This window comes from Vanellus vanellus (genome assembly GCF_965231255.1).
Source record: "Vanellus vanellus genome assembly, chromosome: 9".
Lineage (NCBI taxonomy): Eukaryota > Metazoa > Chordata > Aves > Charadriiformes > Charadriidae > Vanellus > Vanellus vanellus.
This window is the reverse complement of record NC_138914.1, coordinates 21,693,225-21,703,954: the sequence shown is the minus strand read 5'-3', so window position 1 is coordinate 21,703,954 and position 10,730 is coordinate 21,693,225.

Here is a 10,730-nt window from a genome sequence, read left to right as displayed (position 1 = left end):
GGAAGTCTGAGATACTTCACTACTAAATAACTCCATTTGTGGAAGACAAAACTTTTTTTTCACAGTAGGCTTTAGCAAAAAATAAGCCTTTCTGATTTAGCTTAACAACTTAAGTTCCATTGCGAGTTTTGCAAAAATTTACAGCATAGTAAAGATTATATGTAAAGCTTTGGTTTTAAACAGCATTCTTTAGTATATCTGACACACACATTCCAATGGTAAGTTTCATCAGAAGTTTGAACTTCGTTCAAGTGTTTATTTTAAAAGATTTCAGCAGCCACACAATTTTGTTTAAATGTAAACATTCTTCCTGTTCCCAATTATCTCCTCCACTATCATCTCCCATCAGATGTCACTGGAACAATCACTTAACTCTTGTGTAATTACTCTGCTTTTCCTCATCGTCAACACAGATATTTTTTCCCCAAATGCACTCACCATCCTGCACCTATTCTGAAGTTATAATGCAAGTTTTAGGGTATGTTGAGCATCAGAATTTTCTTTTTGACCTTACTTTCTAAAATTTAAATTGTCTATTATAAGTTTTGGGAAAATAACCAGAATATGCAGGTTTTGTTGATGTAGACAAAGCCTAAGCTAACACCTAGAGGGATTATCCAGACAAATTGTCCTACTTTCTAGTCACATCACTAAAGTTACTGTGGTAAGTGATCTGCGCTGCTTTAATCCTAACTAACAAAGGATACAGAACAAGGCAAACGTACCAGATTTGACTCAGCTGTCTACTAAGAGATCACTAATGCTTTCTGAGGTGCCGCCCTATTGTGTCTGATACGTGACATGGGACATAGTGGAGGCTCACAGCCCTCTGAAGCGGTGTGGAAGGCCAGGAAGGGTACCCTGCGGCATCCTGAACGACACCAAACACCTATTTAAGGAAAACCAAACCAAACCCACCAGGTATTGTAACGGTCCATACGCTCTCCCCATCGCACTCCTCCAAAATGAATCCTACTGAGATGACACAATTACAGGACAGCCATATAAGTATATCCATTATCTCCCCAGTAGAACTTGTCAAAAACAACAAAAATTTAATTAGCATAATCAGGCAACTGAATGGTTAAAAGATATGGTTTGGGTAAAGAGACATGCCAAAAATTTGGATCAATATCACATTCAATAGCCTAGATAATCAAGAGGTTGTGGTCCTGGATTTATAGCATGTAACCAAAGGACAATACTGGTAATGATATCAAATACGAATTAAAGGTAACATAATACCCTTCATTTATTCCATTAAATGTTAAAGTGAAAATGTTGATATTGACACTAAATGGAACATTTAATGCATACCTTTTTGCTTTAGGAAGAACGTATAGCAATGCTTACTTTGAAAACAGAGCTCAACGTTAGATCATAAAGTCATTAAAAAGAACACCAAACTAGTTTATTAGGAAGATACACAGACAAGCAACTGCTTCTTCACATAAAAGTCATGAAAATGCTGAATTCTATTTGAGTCACCACATGAAAATTAGTCACGTGTAGATGAGTGGACAAATCAGAAATGCAGTGCTACCTGCAAACACGACTGTATGCATGCAGTCCCACTCGCTTTCAAAGAACTGCTTACGTAACTAAGGGCTTGCAGTATCTCCCAGCAAGATACCAGTATTCTTTAAAAGATTTCTTTTTACTGGATGGGAGTTGAGTTACAGCAGTGTCAACTTTCACACTGTTCATAAACTTACATTTTAGTTTATTCCAGCAGCAGTGAAGTCCTACTCTACACCACTGCTTTCAGCTTGCCTATCTTCCCAGCACCTTATCTTGGTATCCATGCTTCTCAAATACCACTTTACTACAAAATACGCTTTAAATAAAAAAAAAAAAAAGTAAAGAAAGTATTAGCACGGGATTAAGTTGTGTTGGTGTAATGTGATAAAACAGCACAACAATAAGAAGGAAAAAAATACAAGCAAAAAACGATCGGCAAGAAATACACAGAAAGAAGTAAACTTTTTGACAGTTTAAGTAAAAGAGACATTCCCTCCACCTACGATACAACAGGCCTTTCAAAGACACATAACAGAAGACAGCGTACCCTCTGTCACGTCTCTAGTACAGTCTGTGAGTCAAAATTTTAGAAAAATCATCCACTATGATCAGTGGCGATGGGAAAGCACATCTTGAGGACGTCCGTGCGCAGGCGGCGTGGCGGGGGGCCCCGGGGGCACCTCGGCCAAGTCACCTCCCGCCGCGGTGTGTCTCGGGCTCGGAGGTGCTCCTCACCGGAGTACTGCGACGCTTTGGAAAACTACTGCTTGTAAAACGTATTTAAATCTCCCAGTGGAAGAAGAAAAAAAAAAAAAAAAAAAAGGGGGGGGAGGAGGGGGAATAAGCCCCAGCCCCGCCGCACCGGAGCGGAGCGGAGGTCGCAGGAGCCGGGCGGGGACGGCTCTGCTCCGTCCATCAGCGCACCGCCTCGCACAGCCCCGCCGAGGGCGCGGGACTTGGGGGGGGAATCAACCTCCCGGTAACTCTCTCCAATAAATATTTCTAAGAAGAGAAAGTTGGCGCCCAGGGCCCGTCCCCAGGGGGTGCGGGGGCTCCCGGCGGGCGCCGTGCTGCGGGCACCGCGGTGCCTCGGGCGGGCTAGCGCGGGGGCTCCGCCGTCGCCACCCCACTCCCAGCCTGCAGGCAGGGCACGGGGAGCGCGGCCACCTCCTGTTCCTCTCACTGAAGAACCCGCCGGGCTTGACACGGACCGAGACTGAAGGGTTGCGTGAGGCGGTTTTTCCCCCGCGGCTGCCACACAGCCCTCCCGCCCTGCACAGCGAGCCCTCGGCAGAGCCGTCTCCATCCACCGCCCGAAAACATCCTTCAGCCGCATCCCTCTGCCCCCCCGGCACCCCTCCGGGGCGGGCTCAGCCCCGGCGGGCTCCCGCCACCGCCGCCCCCACCAGCGCTCCCCCGCCGCCCCCCGCGCCTCAAGGTCACCTCAGCGCGGGGCGGCCCCCGGGGGTCGCCGCTCCCCGCGGACCCCTCTCTCCCGCCTCCGGGCCGCGCCGGGCTCCCGCTCTTACCTGAGCCGGCGAGCGGAGCAGAGCGGAGCGAAGCCACCGGGAGCGCGGAGGCGGCCGCTATCCCCCTCAGCGGCGGCTCCCGGGGAGTCGGGCCGCGCACGGCGCCTCCCTCCTGCGCCGGGGCCGCTGCGCTGCGGTGGGCGGCGGCGCTCCGTCAGACTTAGCGGGGAAGCCCTGAGGGGGAAGGGGGGCGGGCGGGCAGCGCCTCTCCCCTCCCCGCCGAGGTGCCGGCCCCAGCGGAGTCTCGCCTCGCGTCGCCTCCCCCGGCAGGGCTGGGGCTCCCCTCAGCGGGGAGAGACCGGCGCCGCGCCCAGCTTCGCCGGGGCTGCAGGGAGCGCGTAGGGGCGCGGAGGCGGGGGCGCTCCTCCGTCCCGGCTTCCCGCCTCAGGCGCCCCTCAGGGCCGAGAGCCCCGCGGAGGAGGGCCGGGCCGCGGCAGGGGCTAGAGGGACGGAGAAAGGGCGGCCTGAGGGGGCGCGGGGACACCCCCCTCTCCCCTCAGTTTTATACTGCTCAAGTTACTACGTTAAAATTTGCCTCTCACACCGCGGGTGCTCGCAAGATGTCGGGGCAGTGGCGGGAAGCACGCGGAGGCGCCGTGCAGGTGAGGGCGGCTCTGACTGACCTCGCCTCAGCGAGGGGCGCGTTCAATCGCGCCTGCCAGTGGCAAAGGTTTACCACCACCACCTCTTTATGTCTTTTTTGTTTTCCCTCTTCCCTTAATAGTCACGGGTTTCAGTCAGAATTCTCCAAAAATTGCAAGTCGAAGGCCTGATCCTGATTCTGAGAGATGGAGAGTCCCAGCCTGGAACACGTGTTGAAAAATGTACGTATATTTTCACGTTATGAAGGGCTGTATGATATACAGATTATCTGCGTTATATAGACTGAGGAACTAACACTCCAGTCATTAGTCAAAAAGAAAAAAAAAAAAAAACACAAAGTAGATTTTGAGATACTTTTCCTCACAACGTTGCCAAAAAGAGGATGGCATCTTTGAAACAGTGCCAGAGTAGTTAATGTTGTAGTAGCTAATGTATTTAACCAAACCTTCCTGGTTTTACACATAGCCTTAAATTAGGTTTCATAACAGTTCTGTTGTGCCGTAGAATCTTTTCACCATGAGAGTTAAAACCAGTTCCCAGACGTCTCCAAAGCTGAGCTGAAATAGAGTGAATTTTGAAGAGCAGAAAAAAAGTATTTGGTAGATGGGATGGATTTTTATTTGGCGTAAAGGATTTGTACACATCACACAACACCCATAGACCGCTACAGCAAACAACACTAGCATTTTACTTGGAAAACTGGAAATCTTCCACCGCTTTTTATTGGTGAATAGCAGGGCTGGCCAGCCCTGGTTGTTTGAGAGATGATACGCTGTTAATTATATTCTGATTGCTATCTTGGCTTCTTCCTTAACACCATTTAAATTCCAGTCTTAACCTTATCTCAGCCAGGACTTAGTGAAAAAGTAGGACAGCCAACATAACAAAAGTACAAATCTCTCCACATCTTTTAAAACTATTTCTAACTTATTTAAAACCAGGAGGAGCTGCGACAATATTTTTGTAGCGCTTTCAGACAAGCTCATTAGCAAAATACAAACTTGCAATTCTCACCAAGTTCTGTTACTAGCTTTGAAAAAAAATTAGAAACCTGTAACTATTCTGCAAATAGCGAGATTAGTTTTCTCATTTGATCTTAAACCACATGCTTACTGTCAACTGAGAATCAACATTTCTGGTGCTTTCCCCTGCTACATCTCTCCGGGTCATGATGAAGATCAAACAAACTGAGAAAAACTAATCAAGAATAGCAACATTTCTGTTTTGACAATACTTAGAAAGATGGGAGAGAAAGCCTGAATGAAATGTTTACAAAAATAAACACGCAAACATTAGGTAAATGTGGTGCTATTTTCAGCTTGTGCTTATTAATCATTTAAAGCAGATGATTGGAGTACCATTTGAAAAGCATTAGATGTGCATTCTTACTAGCTGCATGCAAACACATTTCACTGATAACTCTGCGCGGCATAAAAACATTGCATCCTAAGGACTGTTTTCACAAAAATACTGAATTCCACACACAGTCACACCTGTTAAACACTAAGGATCGCAGTGCAGAGCTCAGGATTTAAATATTACACAGGACAGTTTCTGAGCACATGATTTGTCACATCGTAACATCCACAGCTGATCAGCCACTGCAGCTGGGACTAACAATGCCAGAGCAGTACAAACAAATTATTAGTTTCCTTGCTTCCTCTCCATCTTAAGATATATAGCCCCTACAACTGATTTTTAGATGGTGAAAGAGCGGAAGTGTGTGGCTGCTTATCACTTGTGATAAGAAAGTTGCCCTGTCATTCATCGTTTCATTTTAATATCTTCTGCCTATGAAAACCTTTTCCTATGCAAACAGTCATGTAGAATTTCTTTAGTTTCTGACAGCTTTAGAAGCTATTCTCATATTTTTGTAGAGAGTACATGACAGAGGTCTCACCACCTCTTTTTTCCTTTGGAGATCTCTTTCTTTTACCACAGTATTTCCAGGAACTCAGCCTCTTACATACAGGTTTTAGTAATATTACAAGATAAAGCATGATGTTAACAACAACAGCATCAACTAGTCTGCTATAATGTAACACTTCACAATATATTTTGGAGATTAGGAGCATTCGCATTATGTTTTTCCCTAAATTCATTGCACATTCTCTCACAGGTGCAGTTTAGGTATTCCTATAAATTTTTCCTCATTTTCCTGGTTAATGGGGTAATGTATGCAGAGTGGAGGTCATCTACTTTGTCTAAAGAATGTAAAGGAGCAGAGAACATGTAATCACCAAACACTTTGGCACTACCCTTGCCTCAAGTTTGAGTAATCTAATAGGGATTTATACTTTTCAGACAGTTCTTCTCAGGTTTCGGCTTCACATTATTTTCACAACCTAGAGCTTAATTTCCACTCTAAAAAAATGGAGGAGGAATTTCAAGGAAATTTAAAAAAAGAGGGGCTAATGGATGCCAATTCAACAACATACAGTTTGGCTGTATTATGTTAGAATGAAATAGCTATTCATATTTCAACAATCTGTATGAAACTTCTAAAAATAGATGTATGTATTAAAGCATATAACTGTGATATTTTCATATCATATGTACTTAACATCTTCCATCCCAAGGAATCCTTATGCACTTCCAGAGTTTACCTTTGAAGTGTTGTTCGTGCCAAATGGCAACACTGAGAACGAAGTGAAAAATACTTGATCTGCCGAAAATATAGTAGTACGTAGATTAACAGAACAAAGTGCAATCGTAAAACCTGTCATCGTGCTTTATGAAGCAGGCAGAAATGTTGTACAAGGAGTTGTTATACAACAGTACAGAGCTTTGTGAAATATGAGGACCGGGAAGGATATTTGGAGTACCCATATTTGACTCACAGCCATGAAGTCCTACTGTTTTATAACAGATTTGGACATTTAATTACCAGAATGTTCAGACCCAGCCTTAGTTGCTATTAAGAAAAAACTCCCATGGTGTCGTATGCCACCAAAGTGTGGCATAAGTCCAGAATCTGATACAGTAGAAAGCATATCCCTGTGAATCGCCAGTATGATCTCTTGCAGTAATTTCACACCCTCGCATCAGTCTACCAGTCAAGAGCCAACCAGTCCTAAATCTCTATTGTTTTTAAAAGCAAAAGTAATGACAGATGAAGACTTTGACAGTAACACGTTCTGTGACATTGCCATGAAGTTTTAGAGCAGGGGAAGTTGCTTTTTGTATTTAACATTTGAATGTCTTGAATGTCTTATGCACTACAGGAGAAAACTAGGAGAAGAGAACAAACACCTGCCCTCTGCTTTGTTTAAAAAAAAAAAAAAAAAAAAAAAAAGTTGACCAGAGGATTATTAGATATATTGGGATATTCTGCACCCATTGTTTCACAGTTCTAATTCAGCATCAAAGCAAAAATAGTCAAATGCAAAGCACACATTATAGTTGCACGTACGTGAAATGACCTTGATATCGCCCAGCTTCAGCTATGCAAAACGTAGAGGGACTTCAACATCCATCTGATGTTAGAAGCAATTGTGTAGGCCAGACACAGGGCCTGAGCAAAGTTCGTATGCTGAGCATGTTGGCACTAGTGACCCCAGCTAGAAATAATGTTGACAAAAGTTACTGATTGATTTCTCTATAAAATAAATTTGGTGCTTCCCCGGCAAAAAGCATTCTCAAACTGTAAGTAATTTGTTAAACCTGACATAAAGTTGATGGTCTCACAGCCAAAAGTACTTAGTGAGAAACAACATAAAAGGCCCTTTTCTGAGACATTTAGAACTTGATGGAGGTGTCCACAACACCTTTATTCTAAAAAACAGACGAAAAACCCTACCAGACAACAAAAAGGCTGTAAAAAAAGGATACAAAAACCACCACAACAAAAAAAAGTCAGAAGAATATGGTGAATGGAGAGAATGCAATATTATGATTCTATATTTTCTGAAAGGAACACAAGTTAGTTTGCCAGATGCATAATCTGACTTGGTTTGTCATAACCTACTGAATACATGTATATAAATGGGGGCAGAATAACTTTTTTTACTCCTGAATTCAGTAGCAGTCACAAAGTTCTTTTATATGCGTAGAGTAAATTGTGAGAAAGCTTTTTGCAATATTCAGACCTTTTTGCAACATGTTGAGACAATCCTCCCAAGGTATGCAGCAAGTCTACTTTAAAAAGATCCCAAATCCTATATAACACCCATTCGACAGATTACTGCGAGAAATCAGTTGGCAAAATTAAAAGTTGAAGTAAGAATGGCATCATTTTAAGAATGACTTACATATTTTGTTCCATTTACTTATTCACAAGTAAGTACATGATGGGAAACGCTCAAGTGGATGCAATGTTGAATTAAGAACCCTGAAAACACTGTAGATGGAAGAAACAAAAGATGGTGAACTACTGATTGTTAAATCACAGCACGGGTATTTTACAGTTCAGAAAATACACAACTTTTAGCTGTATTTTGGGGACAGTCACCATAATCAGAAATAATCTCAAAAATGGTTCTTTTTCCTTTTTTTTTTTTGACTATTTGACTTTTTTTTTTTTTTGCAAGAAAAAATATTGATAGAGTGAAATAGGCAACGGTTTGCCTAATCCTTAGTGCTAGTAACAAAGATTTTGAGTGTGGAAGATAATTAAATCTTTGGACGTGGGATGTCAGTCATTTTAGAAGCAAGAGTAAAATCCAAAAAAGCAGTGAAAACAAAGCAGCATCTAAAGGTCAGTACTGGAAAACAAGCTGAGTATTGGCAAACTTGTCTCAACATTCCTATAAATTTAAAAGTCAGTTGTTGCTTTCTACAGCAGTTTCCCAAGGGGAAGCTGAATAATTGATTTACATACTAGTTGTCATCAATGGTTTCAGTAGAAATTTCCAGAAAAAATACTACACAAAATCCCTTAAAGAAAATATTTATCAGTAACACAGAACTCATGTTGTGAATAAAAGTGGATTTAGCAAGGCAAACAGAATCTACACATGGTCCCAGTGGTCATTTTGTAAATACCAGATTTAGCTTGCTGATGTTTGGGTAAGAATAATTCATTTTCTTTGAGAATAATAACATTTTAAAATATCTTCTTCGGCTTGAAGGTTGTAAATTATATTCGTGCTGCTTGGTTGGGAAGCCCACTTACCTTTCATACTTAAACTCTTAATAAAATAGCACAAGGGCAAGGCAAATCCGCCAACACGCGTTTTAAGCAAGTGATTGGTTTAAGTCAGAGATGCCAGGAAAAACAATCATGCAGCCCTTGGATCCACTCAGGAGACCCATGTCACTGCAAAAGGAAGTTAACAATGCTGTTAGACTGCTCTGCAATTTATCAACATTGAAGTCTGCTTTTTCGCTTTTTCTGCTTCTAGCCAAAAGTTCTGCTAATGAATATAGTACTTATTTCTCCAATGCACTCTATAAATAGTCACTTTGAATCTCTTAGCAATTACTACAAATGAGCTCTGAGGTGAGATGAACATAAGCATTCCTGTCAGACACGGACAGACTCAGGTACCTCCAAGACTACTTGCAAATTAATCCCACAATTACCAGCGTGCCTGATACGATGTGCTGTCTCAGTAGTTTATGCGGTTAACTGCATTCGGAAATGTCAGCAAGACAGTTCATATTCTTAGCATGCACAGCCCTAACATTTGCGTGTAATCTCACCTGCAAGCTTTAATTCTTAAAAGAGTGGGTTCTTACCAGGATCTTACCTGTACATTTAATGTATCATCATGATTATATAGGCTTATATTCATTATACTGAACCATGGCGCTGAAGTTTGGAGCATTCCTCCTAGACTCCCGAGTGTGTGTGTACATACATACACACACACACATAAAACAATTAAAAGAGAAGTAAGTACATCCAGATGGCATTCCAGGTCTCCTAAGACCTTTTGTATCTTTCCATTATCTGGAGAGGAATTTAAGGGGACTGCACATCTAAATTAGGTACTTCAATGGGATTAATCTCTTATATTGTTTTATAATTAAAATCCATATATCTGGCTAATGATCTTGGACATGTATTCTAGTGATGAGTGCAAACAGCAGGAAGGAAAAAAATGTGGACGTGGAATACATTATGGATGGAAAAAGTACAAGCCTTTTTTCGTATTTTTCATTCAGCTTTGTTTCCTTGTAGCATTTCTGCAACATATTGATTTATATTGATTTTGAACTTCAAGGTAAAAAATTACTCCTAGTTTAAAACTACTTGTAGTTTTTTTTCTCAGAGAATAAGTTCTGATTTTATTTACATCAGCATAAATTTATAGTGTCAACTGATTACCCCAGATAAGAGAGGGGAAAAAAAAATCCAAAAAGGTTCTGTATTAATGGCAAATAAGACAAACGGCCTCCTGGGCTGCATTAGGCAGAGCATTGCCAGCAGGCCAAGTGAAGCGATCCATTCCCTCTCCTCAGCAGTGGTGAGACACATCCAGAGTGCAGGGTCCAGTGCTGGTGTGCTCCCAGCACAAGAGAGGCACGGACTTAGCAGGGTGAGTTCGTAAAGGGCTAGGGAGAGGTTTAGGGAACTAGAGCATCTGTTATATGAGGAGAGGCTGAGAGTGCTGGGACTGTTCAGCCTGGAGAAGAGAAGGCTCAGGGGGATTTTTGGTCATGTGGCTAAATTCCCAATGGCAGGGAATAAAGAAAACAGAGCCAGGCTCTTCTCAGTGGTGCCCAGTGACAGGACAAGAGGCAAATTCCAGGAAACTCCATCTGAACACAAAAAAAAAAAAAACAGGACCAAAATCTCACCTCCCCCCCCCCCGTGATGGTGGTAAAACAGTGGCAGAGGTTGCGGACTCTCCATCCTTGGAGATATTCAAGACCCAACCAGACACAGTCCTAGGTAACTTGCTGTAGTTGAACATGCTTTGAGCGGGTAAGCTGGAAGTGCCTTCCAGCCTCAACTATTCTGTATCCCATATGAATGAATTAAATTAGCTTCTCCTCTGCCACCCTGATCAAACAGATTTGTTGAAACTTCTTTCTTATTCCTATCACCATGAAAATTGTCATTTAAAGTTTTAAACCTGGTCTTTATCAGCAACAACAGTTTACTGACAAAGATCATCCAAACCCCAGTCT